The sequence below is a fragment of the Dasypus novemcinctus genome, chromosome 2, assembly GCF_030445035.2.
Source record: "Dasypus novemcinctus isolate mDasNov1 chromosome 2, mDasNov1.1.hap2, whole genome shotgun sequence".
NCBI lineage: Eukaryota > Metazoa > Chordata > Mammalia > Cingulata > Dasypodidae > Dasypus > Dasypus novemcinctus.
This window is the reverse complement of record NC_080674.1, coordinates 164,130,989-164,145,749: the sequence shown is the minus strand read 5'-3', so window position 1 is coordinate 164,145,749 and position 14,761 is coordinate 164,130,989. Positions and strand designations below refer to the sequence as shown.

General features: G+C 46.9%; 1 protein-coding gene across 1 annotated transcript in view; it reads right to left on the bottom strand.

The window, feature by feature from the left end:
- Positions 1–14,761, bottom strand: part of GALNT10 (polypeptide N-acetylgalactosaminyltransferase 10) — a 238,344-nt gene that overhangs the window by 51,789 nt on the left and 171,794 nt on the right. The window lies entirely within an intron of this gene.

Genomic DNA, 14,761 nt, shown 5'->3' with positions numbered 1-14,761 from the left:
AGATCTGCACCAGCATTGGGCAGTTTTCGTTTTACTTGACCCACACGTTATTCCAGGCCTGGAAATCAGGGGAGTAGTATAATCTCTTCATTTTATAGACAGGAAGCTGAGGCCCAGAGAAGAGAAGGGCTATACCTCTGGTACACAGTTAATAGCAGCTCTGTGTTTTCAGCCAGGGTTGTGTTTTATTTATTTTTTCTAACCCTATATAAGAATGAATCACTTCCAATGGCAAGGCATGTTGCAATTTGCAAGGCAGCTTCGCATATTTTATCTCCCTCGGTTCATAGAAACATACTTAGCATTATGGGTCTTCCATTCTATAGATGAGAAAACTGATGCTCAGAGAAGCTAAGAAACTTGCCTGAGGTCATATAGGCAGTAAATTTCTGGGCTCTGTAGAAATATGACACTTTCCTCCTTCTAGTGTTTTCTCAACCTCTGACAATTATAAACTACACTACTGTCACAATTTTTGCCACATCCACCTACCCTAAAATTCATTTAGGTGTTTTCTTTAAATTAGCTTATTTCTCACTTGATTAAATTGTTTTTAATCTTTAAGTATCATAAAAGGAAAACTGGTATCATTTATTAAAAAGAGCAAATACGTATTAAAAACAAAACAGATAGAAATAATGTTATTAGATGTTAGCCAGCTGCTCTTGTCTCCTCACGACTGTGAGCTTCAGGTCTGCTTGCTCTTTGTCAAGAAGGGAGATATGGGCAACCAACTGAGACTCTCCCTTAGAGTTAGCGAGAAGAAAAGAAAGAGACCTGAAAAGAGAAAATCTTCTCTTCGCATGATCCAGTGCTATTTAACACAGTCTCTGAACCACCTAAAATTGTATTAGGCACCATTAAAGTCACTTTTTTTTGTACTAGCACACTTTAACACTGCTTTGGTCACCTTGATTTAAAAGCTTCCAGACGCTTCTGTGAGGTGAAGTGAATTTTGTGTTGTGTGTGCCTGGTACCTTGTAGTTCAGAGCAGTTAGAATATATACTGAGGAAAGATTCCACACACAAGCACATACAGAGGCCAGCAGCTAAAAACCCGCCAGGTCTCCTTCTTGCTTACATGCAAAGATGAATATGGCTTCCCTTGCCCTTTCCACTTCTCTTTGGAACACTGACTCTGTAGAAAGCAGGAATCAATTGGCCCTAATTGAGGGACTAAATCTTTCCCAAAGAGACTTTCTTGGGCAATAAGACAAGATAGCAAAAGGCATGATCATGCTCCAGATACGCTGCTGTGCAGGCAGGGACACTACCGTGAAAAAGAGAAAAATCCATCGTCACCGCCTGTGACCACCGCTTCTTCTTGACTGGGGTCAACTGGCAGGTCATAAAAATGGGAATGAGCTAATCTATACCACATGCCACCACCTCCACCGGAGGGAGAAACAGCCCCCGGCTGGTTCTACTCTTTGAGGGCCCTGCTCAGGCAGAGCCCCTTCGCTAAATCATGCCAACCGCAGATGGCTGCAGTCATTACAGAGCCACCAATTTAGACCTTTTGACAGCTTGCGGGAGAGTCAGAGCAATTATTTAGGGGCAATTATGCTCTTCCTGTCCTTATTAGAGAGGGCATTCACACAAAATCAGGACTGTTACCTTATTTTACCACACTATTTTCTGGGATGAGGACATTCTGTAGAGATTTTAGAGCTGGAAGGGACTCGGATGAAGATGAGATGGTTACATTGATGGCAATCACAGGGAGCAATTACTGGGCCCTGCTCCCACGCAGACCTCCCCACTTCATACACATTATCTCTGCCACCTACGACGATGATATGAAGTGGGTATTAGGGCCCCATTTATAAAAGAGGGCCCGGAGGCTCAGGAAGGGTGATGCGGCCTGCCCCAGCACCACAGTTCCTAAGTGAAGCCAAGGTCTAAAACATAACCTGTGTAACTGCAGAACAACAGCCTCTTTCTATGTCAAACCCTCAGCTCTGCCTCATTTCCGTCTGTCTCTTCATTTTATCCTGAGAGAAAAGGGGAGGGCCAGAGCAGTTAAATTCTTTACTCAGAGTCACACAGTGAGGCTGTAAAGTGGCAGAACTATAACATGTAACAATTTAGGGCTTTCTCCACCCTGGGACTTCCCCTACCTCCATATGCCCTACAAATGAGCTTCATCCCAGTGCTTATGCTGATCCATTGGTAAAGGAGACCCAAAGCTGTGTTAAGAAAGATTCTGAGGCTCTGTCTTGGCTCAGCATGAAAGTGTCAGGACCGAGAAGCAATATCTGTCTTGAGGCAACAGGGAGGCAGTGGCCGTAATGCTATTTACTGATCCTCACTACTCCAGGGGCTATCCTGGATTGCAAGACCATGTAGAATTGTGTTTCCTCTTATGACCTCTAATTTAATGAGCACTGGGAGCCATTCAACAAGGAACGCGCTGCTCCTGAAGGTGGCGAGCCCCTGTCCTTGTAAGAGCTGAAGCAGGAGCCAGGCAACCCCTTCTCAGAGAGCTCACCGCAGCTTCATGCCCAGGGCCCCGCCCACAGTTTCAGCATTTGTTCTTCCCTTGTCTGCCTGCACAATGCCCACCTTCCAGCACTTGCAACGCTGGGCCTGAAGCCTCTCTCTGCCCACTGGCAGCGACTGCTGGGGGCGACTCCAGCACATTCTCGCTACGGGCTCCAGCATGGTCGCCTGGAGTGGTGAGTGGCTCGACAGGCACCCAGTACTGGCTGCTCCCCTTCCCACCTCCCGCCTCCCACTCTCCTGCTCACGTTTCCTGAAATCTCTTCACAAACCAACGACTTGGACTTTAAATCATCATCTCATCTCTCTCGATCTGCTTCAGGAAAACTAAACTAAGACAGGTTCCAAGGGCAGGTGTGGTTTAAAAGATGCTCAGAGCTGAGTCGGTTCTCTGAAGTGTGCAGGGATGACTTCAGCTGAGCCCCATGTAGTTGCTTGGTATCTCCTGTCTATAATATGGGCTAGCACTTGTTGAGTGCTCACTGTGTACCAGACACTACTCACAGAAACTCCCCGAGGCCAGTCACTGACCAGTATGCTCATTTTACTGATGAGGAAATTAGGGCACAGAGAGGTTAAATAACTTCCCCAAGGTCCACACATAGCAGAGCTGACTTAAATCTAGGCAGTTTGGCTCCAGGGTCTATAACCTTTCCTTTTACATGTTCTTACTAGGGAAAGTTTTAAATACATACAGAAAACTAGAGAGACTACAATAATGAACCCCCATGCCCATGGACCACTTGGCTTCAGCAATGATCAATTCCTGGTTACTCATTTCCTCTCTGGCCCTGCCCACTGGGTGACCATCAAGCCAATGGAGTCTGTACTCATCCAAAAGCATCGTGCTATAAAGAGAAGAGCCTGGGGGGTTAAGGTAGATGGATGCCACGGCTTCAACTTGTATGACGCTTGTCCCTTTCCCAAGAACACCCCACTGAGCTGTCCGATGGTGGGCCCACAGTATCTTCTCAGGAGCTCCTGGCAGATTATCCCATTGGACCCTCCCAAAGCCCCTGCCAGGTGGGTGGCCAGGTAGAACTACCAGTGTTACTGGAGAGGAAGTTGAGGCCCTGGGAAGGGAAGGCCTGACCTAAGTCTCTCAGCAGGTGGTCAGAGCAGTGCCCAGAACGCAGGCCATGCTCCCAGGCCCTCACTCTGCTGGCTGCTCTAGCACGCACCCCGGGGCTCCCTGGGCCTGCAGCCCTGTTGGCTGGTGTGCTGAAGTGGAGCCTCCCCCCTTCCTGGTCTCAAGGCACTTAGGACTCTGAAGGTGGATCTACCTGGAGGAGGGGGAGACTGACACACAGCTTGAGTGTAATGTAGCCCGAGTATGGCCCAGGCCCAAGATCCCAAGATCCTAAGATCCAAGCTCCTCCACATGCTTTTCCCTGGTTAGCTCCTGTTCACCCTTCAGATCTCGGCTCAAACTTCAGCTCCTCACAAAAGCCCTTCCTGACCTCCCAGACCTAAGCAGGTCCCAAGCCCGGACTGGCACAGAGCTTCTGGAACTTGTCCTTCATAGCCCTCAGTTCAGGTCATCGCTGCATACTTGTGGAAACGTTCAGTTCGGCTCCTCACTAAACTCTAACTCAACAAGGGCACGTTCTGGGACGCTCTGCTCACCAGGGTATCCCCCCTGCCTGGCACAGAGTCGCGGGCTTCTGCTCATCCCCGTGAATCCACCTGTGCTTCTCCTCTGTTGTTTCATTCGGTCCTTACACCTGTGAGCAAAGCTTTGGGAGAGGGACAAGTACCTCATCCTTCAAGAGGAGGGCAGTCACGTTCAGAATCAGTTGTTTCCTAGTCCAGCAAGTGAAGTGGTAAAGACAGGACTCAAATCCAGCTGGATATGTTCAGAATTTTTGCTTTACTGCTGTGTGTAGACAAATGAGCTCCCAAGTGGCAATCAGAGTTTCAATCTCTGATGCCGCAGAGATGTGCAAAGACATCTACTGAGGAGCAGCAAAACCAAAGGGTTTTCTTGATCTCTGAGGGGCCCACGCTCCGGCGGAACATGCAATGTGCTGGGAAGGGCCCCATGGAGAGGCCCACAGACTGAAGAGGAGGAGAGGCGAGTCTGGAGCAAATCACAGACTAGGGAAATCCGAGCACGGTCCCCAGAGGCACTGTTGGTCCTCTGGCCTTGAGGGGCGTGGCGAATAATGCAGAGGCCATTGCACGAGAGGGTGCCCTGTCCACATGTGGGCGGGCTTCTGGGAGCTGTGGGGGTTCTGGCTTGTGCCACATCTCACACCCCTGGGCTTCTGGCTACTAAAGTGCACTAGCTCATGTTTCCTGGGATAGATGGGTATACTTTTACGTCTTAGTGTGCTCAAAGGCACTGCCAATCCATTTGGGGAGAGAAGGGACATGGCAGGGAGAAGCATCACCCTGCTTTCCTTTTTCTTGACACTCAGGTGTTTCTAGGCAAAAGAAAACTACTACAGCAAGGCAGATCCTCATCTTTGTCGTCATTGCCACGGTCATGATTCCTGCTGTGCACTTCCTGTGTGCTAGGCCCTGCGTCTAGTGCTTGTATACAGATTGTCTCATTTCATTCCCTAAACCACTCTGTTAGGTAAGCACTATTAGCACCCCTATCTTAGAGAAGGGGAAACTGAGGCTCAGAGACATTCTATACTAATCTGACTGCCAGGAGCCATGCCAGGGGTTTCTGACTCCAGAGCTGGCATTGTTAACCAAGAAATGGGACCACCCTTTGATGCCTCTTTCCATTTTCCCGGGTGGGCTCTAGTTTCCAACCCTACAGTCCCAGCCTTTTTCCCTGATACCCCCGGGATATCCAGGGCTTTTGCTGCTTGAAACAACTTTTGCCTGCTTGAGCTTACACACTGATCAGTATAAATAACAAGACAATTAAAAAGAGGGGTCAGGAGGGAAAGCAATGGCTGCACCAGGAAGGGTTTTGGCAGGTGAGCTGCACAGGCACTTAAGCATCACTTACTGTCTGGAAGAGGGAAGAAACCCAGCCCTTCATGAAAGACAGATACTTTCTGGCTCTGAGCCCCAGGAAGAATTTCAGAGAGCGGCAGAGCTGAAAAGGAAGCTGAGTTCAGCCAGAAGACCTTCTTCATTCTTTGATGTAGCTCTTCGTGGACAATCTAAGGCATAATGGACACTTTTGATGTGTGGTTTTGGAAAAACCTTCAACTGGCCATTTCTCTCTTTTTAAAATATCTTCTTATTCTCCTTCTTTTCCTCATCTTTATTTTTTTGGTAACAGCTTGACTGAGATACAAGTCACATACCACACAATTTGCTTTTCTTTTCTTTTTTTTAAGGAGGTACCGGAATGAACTCAGGACCTGGTACACGGGAAGCAGGACTCAACCACTGACCTACATCTGCTCCTCAATCAGAGCTGGTTTTTCCATTTGTTTGTTTTTAGAAGGCACTGGGATTAAACCTACTACCTCGTACATGGGAAGCAGGCGCTCAACCACTGGCGCTACAGCCACTCCTCAATTTGCCCTTTTAAAGAGTACAATTCAATGTCAACCAGTTGTTTCTTGCCCTGCTGAAAAGTAGTGACCAACTGCACTTTTGTAAAGGCATGTCTGCAGGGAGGATTCAGGTGGGTTTAATCAAGAAAGCATTTCCTGAGCCCCTGCTGTGTGGCAGGCACTATGGTGGGTACACTTCTTTCTGCTGTTCTCACAACTGTGGCCCTCGGACCAGACACATCTGCCTCATCTGGGAACTTACAAGGATGTCAATTCTCAGACTCCATATCAGACTCCAGAAGGAGACACTCTGGGGTTGGGGCCCATCGACTTGTTTTTTAACAATCCCCCAAATGATTCTGATGCACACTAAAGTTTGAGAGTTACTGTTGTAACAACGCAGGTTAAGTGCAGAGAAACTCAACCTAGGTCATCTTGATCAGAATAGGACCTCTAAATGATTAGAAATAAAGCCCCATGTTTCCTGTTAGACTAATAGGAAAAGTGAGGTTCTCCAAGAAATCCAATACTAGCTGCCCCTGGCAGGCCCTCCCAGCCCTGCTCCCACCTCTCAGCACAGCCCTCAGATGTGCCTGGTCCACCTGCCTCCCACCCTCCACGCCTTCAAATGAGAAAAGCTCCGACAAATGCACCCCCTGAGAGGGCTCCCAGCAAGGGCTTCTCAAGCCTTAGCCTCTACAAACCCCATGGGGAACTGTCTTCACACAGGCCTCTCATAGATTCTGATTCCAGACATCTGAGAGCTGTGGCTTTCAAACTTTTTTTTTTTTTTTTTTTAAAGATTTATTTATTTATTTAATTTCCCCCCCTCCCCTGGTTGTCTGTTCTTGGTGTCTATTTGCTGCGTCTTGTTTCTTTGTCCGCTTCTGTTGTCGTCAGCGGTACGGGAAGTGTGGGCGGCGCCATTCCTGGGCAGGCTGCTCTTTCTTTTCACGCTGGGCGGCTTTCCTCACGGGCGCACTCCTTGCGCGTGGGGGCTCCCCCACGCGGGGGACACCCTTGCGTGGCACAGCACTCCTTGCGCGCGTCAGCGCTGCGCATGGCCAGCTCCACACGGGTCAAGGAGGCCCGGGGCTTGAACCGCGGACCTCCCATATGGTAGACGGACGCCCTAACCACTGGGCCAAAGTCCGTTTCCCAGGCTTTCAAACTTTTTGCTGTGAGCCATGCAAAGAGTAACATTTTATATCATGACCTGGCAGGCACATACATACAGATATGTACACACACACGGAACTGAAAGACAAAAATGTGTTGTGCTGATATATATTTTTCTATTGTATTTCATTTTTGTTAAAATGCTGGTCATGAGCATGGAAACTGACTCATGACCTACCAACGGGTATATACGTCTGTAACCTGAAAAACCCTGGCTTAGGGTACAGTCTGGAACTGGCATTGTTAAAAAATGCCCTGCTTGATCCTGATGTGGCTGGATCTCTGCCGTGCCCCTGACTTCAGGGCAATGCTCCTTGTGTGACATCACATTACTGCTGCTGTTATTATCAGGCTTCTGAGAATGCAAAAAATGGACTCAGGATCCGGTTCTAAAAACAGGATTGTTATTGCATCGCTTATCTCAGAAGTCATTACTAGAATCCTTTTATGTTGATTTGAAACCTCTGGAACACCAAATGGGTGGAGAAAGAATTTACTCCTAAATGGAAGACTCTGGAGAGTCTATTTTAGGTGTGTTTCCTATCACTGTAAGTGCTGCCAGGGCTTTGAAATCCATGGGCCTATTGTCCTGGCAGCTGGAAAACATCAAGAACACAGATCTAAAGAAACTGGGCCCAAACCCTTTATCAAAGGGCAACAGAGTACCAACATCTGGCTGGGTCACTGTCTAATTCAGGGGTTTTCAACCCCATCTGGCTCAATTCTCCTTTAACAGCTCTTTTGTAGGGCCCCCTTTAATATCCTAAAATGAAATTCATAAATAATAAAACCCACCTAACACACACTTTCAAAAAGCATCTATATTATTCCCTAACTATAATATAAAGAAGAAATAAATAATATAGATTTCAATACGTGAAGCTAGGATGACCGTGAGACAGAGAAGCAACCAAGTGCTTGACTTGGGAGCAGTATATATTGACTCACATACTCTTTTATTATACGGAAAACAGTGTGCTGGGCTGGCGACTCAAACACCAGGAGCAAGCACTGCTGTTGATGTGATTTTTCAATAGCACACAACTTCTGATTGAGCTCCGAACCAAACATAATCCAATCTTCCCTTGACATGCCCAGCAATTGTGTTCCTAGAAAAGCAGTGGCAGTGGTACACCTGGGGAGGGACAGAGCACCGATGATACGAGATGGAGACCATTCCTTTCACCAGAATTCAGCTTGAAGGGAATGCCGAGTGTGTCTGAAAGAAATACTCTGGGTGATGGTTGGCTGTAGGGGATGGGGGTTAGTGGGCAGGAAGCGGCTGGGTGCTGTGTGGGGTGGAGGGTGAGAGAGAAAACGTCCTCCTAGCACATGTCCTTGGAGGGGACAGAGTGACAAACGAGAATTTCTTAGTGTGTTGCTATGAAGTCTATGACATAAAGCCTCTCCTCTGCCTCATCCACGACGTGCTCATTAAAATCTAAATTCCTCCCTCGCACTTTTAGAAGGTTTTAAATACATTTATTTTATTTTAGAAGGTACCAGGGATTGAACCCAGGACCTCACACATGGGAAGCTGGTGCTCAACCACTGAGCTACACCCGCTCCCCTAAATTCCTCCCTCACACTTTTGTGCATGTGAAATCTTCAAGGGAACTCCAATTGCTGCCAGGCTCTCCATGCCGGGTGAGAGCAGAGCGAGCCCCTGGAGGGGAAGGAGGTGGCTGGGTCTGACTGGTCTGGACCGGGTACCAGGCACTGTCCTGGGCGCTCTGCAGCTGACCTGATGGGGGAGCCCTCTTTACAGAGGTGGAGACCGAGCTCACAAAGGGTGGGCCACTGCCCAAGGTCACACAGCTGGTGGTGGCTGCTCCCCAAGACGAGCCCCTGCTCTTACCAGCTTTACCACCACTGCAGATTAACAAGTTACATTTAGTGCTCTGGCTTTTTTCTGAGGACAAATGTGAATTTGACTTTGAATCTAAAGACAAACGGTATACCTTTCCCAAACATTTGCTTTGAAATCACAAGTCGCCCTGTTCCTTGGCATCGCATTACAAATTATCCCACTCATCGGGATGCAGGTATTTGGCCTAAAGGCACCTTTGGTGATTTTAAGAATGAATTACGCTCCTTCCTCCAGCAATCACATCCACCAGCCAGCTCCCAGAAATAGAAAGCACTTCATCACACAAATTAACTCTCCCCTATCTTGGAGAAGATGAGTAATCTATTAAAAAAGAGATGCTATTATCTAAACAGGCAGGCTTGTCTGCACTTTTAATTTCATCTCAATGTCTTGGTCCCTTTTCAGCGGGTGGGCAGGGCCATAAATCTGTTTAATAATCAGACGACGAATAAAAACACTTCAGAAACCACCACTATGGAGTTAATTACAGCCTCCCTGTTTTCTGAAAGCAACTCCCCACCAATTGGCTACAAATGAGAAGAGGAGGCTGGTTCCCTTGCTTTTGGCCTACACTGCTTTTCCACCCAGTTGTCCATTCAGGGAGCAATTCATGGGCAATTCCGGTTGTGGGCTCTTGGTAGCTGCTCTTAAATTATGTCAGGCTGTCAGGTGCCAGAGAGCAACATGTGTTTCTTTTAGGATGTCGGCTTCCATGCCTATCGTTTAAGGTGTTATTAAAAAAGGGGAAAAAATTCTTCCATTTCATCAACAGTGTCGGCCTGTCAGTTTCCTATTTGTTAAAGGGCAAAAGTGTTCTCCTGGGGGAAATTTTCCTGCTCAATGCACAGGAAGAGAAACCCGAACGTATGTCAGAAGTTTTCCCTACCACCTCCTCCAATCTCCCCACCTCCCATAAAAAACCCAATCCAAACCCAACAGGGAACACAAATGTTTGGAAAGTTCTGCTCTGCTGGGCCCTGGAGGGGTCCCGCACGTTTCCCACAGGGGCCTCTTCCCCTCTGCTTCCTCATTGGCTAACTCCAGAGCAGGAACTGCGGCCTGTTAGCTTACTTACAGACACTTCTGCAACAGGAGTTACCCTGTGTCCAAGGTCCCGGGCCTCTCAACCCCACCACATTGTGGCTATAGCTCAGGCCTACTGAAGTCACTTGGTAGCTTTTCAGGCCCCTCAGCAAGGCCACAACCTGACTTTCCAGACCGTTGTCCATCTCAACCCCATGTTCTCATCCACTCTGGCAAACACTCAACTTGTTTTCTGGCCTTTGCTCCTTTCCTCTTGCAATGCCTCGGCTCAGAGTGTCCCCTCTGCTTTCCCGTGCTGGGGAATCCCGGTCCCCCCTCCCACCACCCCGGCTCAGCTCACAGTGCTCCTGAGCTCTCATCCACGTAGATGTTCCCTTCTGACGACACCGAGGGTCCCCCAATGCTGCGAGCACAGCCCTTTCTGCATTTCGAGGCATCCTCTGGTGCAGGACTTGTGTCTGTCTACCCAGCAGCAAGCTCCTTGAGGGCAGGGCTGAGAGTGATTTATGTCCTCGTCCCCCACAGCACCTGGCAGGCAGCAGGTGTGAACAGATGTTTTTGGTGAACGATCCTGACTTGATATATTTTGCTTGCCATTTGCTGCTTTTATTTTTTAAAGCCCATACACAAGATGTGTCTGCAGAGAACTCAACATTCCACCCAGGGGAAGACGGAAAGCATGTTTGGGGGTTCTCGTCACCTCTGTATTCACTGCACACTGGAGGTTGCAGCAGCAAGCAAAAGCCATTTCACAGCAGGGTATTTATCATGAGCTGACCACTCTTACACCACACCCCGCTTAACAAAAGGGTAGGTCCCTGCCCATCACGTCCACGTCTGTGAGACAGCTGTGTCAGATGAGACCATCCAGCAGTGTCACACAAATTGATTACAGTTCACTGCGGCAGGAGCAGGAAATATAAAGGCCTTGAGGCAGATGAGGAGGGCCTAAAGAAATCACTAATTTTTGTTGCTGTTGTTAGATATTTAAGCCCATTTCTTCTTGGTGGACACTGGCATTAAGTCCTATTAGGGCATGGCATGAAGATTCAGATATCTTGCAGGGAGAGCAATTTCTCTTGAAACACCACAACCGATATAGGTAGTCTCCATTTTTGGATGTAAAGTGCTCTGGATAGTTCATCATTTGCTTTCTAAAATGGAAATGTCTTTACCACTTTTTGTGATTCTATATGTGGCACATTTAGTATAAAATATTTTTTTTTAATGTGTAATGTCTGAGTGACAGGCCACTCCTGCCCCATCTAGCAGAGATGGCCATTCTTAATAGTTTGGGGGTATTTCTCGCCTGGCTTGGAGTATTTCTGTGCTTATTTATTTCTTCTGACACCTGCTTTCCCCCACTAAACCATATGTCACAGTCATATTTCTGTATCAGTACCTATAGATCTAGCATGTACTTTTTTCACTGTCTCACTTGATCCTCCAATTAACCAAGTCAGGGAAGGAACCCCATTTTGGCTGACAAGGAGACTGAGGCTGGGAAGGGCAGCATTTGCCCAAGGTCACCGGGAAGGGGAGTACTTTGTCAGCATGGATGGCAGGATAAGAAGACTGGGCTATGATATGCAGCTCATGCCCTGGCTCCCAGTCACCATGCTGTGTGCCTTCAGAAGACAGAACTAGAACCAGAAAACACAATGTGAAGAGAGCTATAGTTCAGCTCAAGGGAAGGAAAGAACTTTCTAATAACTAGAGTTGCCCAGGAAAGGAAGGGGGTGTCTCAGAGGACAGTGAGCTTTCCATTATTGGAGGAGTTCAATCAGAGGCTGAACTTGTTCTGAAAATCACAGGGAAGACTCAAATGTTGGAGAACTGGCTGAATCCCACGGCCTCCAAGGCTGTCTCCAACACTGGGAGTTGGCGATTCTTCAGTTCCAAGGTGATGTGCCCATTGGTTCTAAGAATGGTGAAAATCCAGCTCTGAGGACTTATTCCTTTAACCTGAGAGCTTCTTCTGAGACTTATTTAGTAATTAGCATGGGAAGAATGTTTTACTTTTCAAAGGCTTCAGCCTATTTTTTGTATCCATGTAATTTTCTCCCTGTCCCAGCTGTGAGCAATATTTATTCTTCAATGTTGTATTTGTTTTATTTGTCAAGGGCCAGGAGACACAAGGATGTCTGCCTTCAAGAGAATACCACAACCTGGGTATGTGAGAGGCAATGTGGCCTGGGAGTTTTGTGCATTCCGAGCCTATAGCAGTGCTGGACAGAAGATTTTTCCTTTCTTCTTCTTGTGCATGAGCCACTTGGCCATGTAGTCTGATTTGTGAATTGTGTGCATGCATACACACACATGCACTAAAGCACTAATGGCCCTTCCTGGAGTGACTGGAAGACTTTCTGCTTCTTGCTGGGGTGCCCTTGACAGTGGGAGTTGCTGCTTGTGGCTGGGGAATCAAACTCAAAATCAGACATGGTGCACGGGCCTGGGGAGGCTGCAGCGAGGCACTCTCAGCCCTGGAGAGGCATCTGGTTCCCACACAGGCACCCACCTGGCTGCCCGATTTGGCCACAGAGGAGCAGCATCACCTGAGTGGTGTGATCTGAGGTGCACCAGCAATGCCCCTGCCTCCTCAGTGCCTTTTCCCTTTGGGTCTGTCACTGTGTCTGACTTTCCCCCATTGGTGACCCCTGTCCTGTGTATTACCACTGCACCCCCTGCCCCTCGATGAACTAGTAAAGTAACTTTTACCTTTTTTATTACAAAAGTATGGCATGCTCATTTTGGAAATTGTTGAAAATCAGATATGCAAAAATATTAAATCTCACCAATTATCTCACTGTCTGGGTGGCCTCTTTTAATACTTTATGGTCTGTTGGGATTTTCATGTTCCTCTACTAGAAAACCCTCATGGTTCAAAAGACCAGCCTTCCTTATCCCTTATTGCTCAGGTCAGTGCAAAATAATATCTAACTGAACCTCCAGTATCCACCAGGGACTGTGTGAGCCGATCAGACCAGGATAAACAAGCTCAGGTCCCGGGTCTATTGAGGGAGCTATTTCTGCTATAAGAACAGCATGAAGAACTGACACAAACTGAGAGCATTTTCTGTGCCAGATTTAATGCTGATCACCTTACATGTATTATCTCATTTAATTTCCACAAGGATCCTGCAAAGTGGGACTGTCATCCCCACTTTAGATATGCGAAAACTGAGGCATTGTAAGTGGAAGGATCTTAAATTCACTGCTAGTAAGTGGCAGAGCAGGGCCTTGAATCCAGGTTATTTTGATCCCAGAGTGTGTACTCCTACCTGTGCTTTCCTCCAATCGTGGAAGCACACCACGTGGTTAGTGGATTAACTTTAGGGAGGCAGCCCAAGGGCAGTAGAGGTCTCCTAAGCAGTTTCCATGGAATTCATCAGGGCATTAGGTGAGAAAGGCACAGTCTTAAAAACAGCCGAGTGTACCGGGAACTAGACAGAATCCGGTGTCTTCCCACTGATGATAAATCTTGTTAAAAAAGAATGAAGAATTAATTCATGAGTTTTTTCAATTGAAAGGGGCATTTCTTAAATATATATGAGTGCCAAATACAAGCTTTGCTAAGATACAAAAATTTAGTCTATAAAGGATTATGACACAAATTTCCCCTGGGAGGAGGATCATGTTAAATCTCTAAGACCTTGCAGAAAATAAACTATTGGATTAACTGCCTTCTTCTCTTCAAGACAGTATTACTTTTCAATTAAGTCAGAAATAGATAAACATTCTCCTTGTAAAAAATTAAACATTACAAATACAATTACACACCCATATAAATACTGAAAACAAAGTATTGATTTTGTGCTACACGAGTGTTTTTTAAAGTTATTTTTCCACTTCATGATACATCTTAGAGCTCTGATTATGTCACACAGTTCCAGCGCATTGTTTTTAATAGCTGCATTGAATGTCATATTAGGGATATGTCAGAGTTTATTTCCCATTCCCCGACTGGTAGATATTTAGGTTGTTTCTAATTTTGTCCTATTGCAAACAGTATTGCAGAGAGCATCCTTTTCTATGCCTCATGGTATAAATGGGAGAATATTTCTCTAGGATAGACATTGAGAAGTGGAATTTTTGGGTTACAGGATATACACACGTTAAAGTTTTTGGATACCTCCAAATTTCCCTGTGAAGCTGGTGGCTGTCCCAATCTATAGGCCAACTAGCAGTTTGTTTAGAATGACAAAAATCTTGGGATGGAAGGAAGGTGGAGAGAGGAAAGAGCATATATTTTAAATGGTATATTCAATACGATAAAATAATTTATTATTCAGAAAAAAAAGAACTATCTTCATAATACAAATTAAAGTGGGACAAAATCTTGGTTTGGGGTGATATATAAAAGATTCGGCTCTCAAAGAGGGGGCCATACTTTCCCATGCCCAGGTGGAAACATAAAAATCCCTAGGAGGAGAGGGGTAAGACTTGGAAAATTTTTTTAAAAGGAAGCAAATGTTAAAGAAGAAGAGGAGGGAGAGGAGGAAGAGGAGGAAGGAAGGGAGGCGGGGGAGAGGGGGAGGAGAACCAGGGTGCTATTAGGATTTGGGTGAAGGTCACTGAATAAAGGGTGAGAAGAACGGGACTGGGAAGGTGGCCGTCCCTCTCCTTCCCTGGAGCTGCTCCTAGGCCCGCTTCCTGCCTCTGGGTCGTGGGAGGCAGGTCTGGTCCTCATCAAAACCAT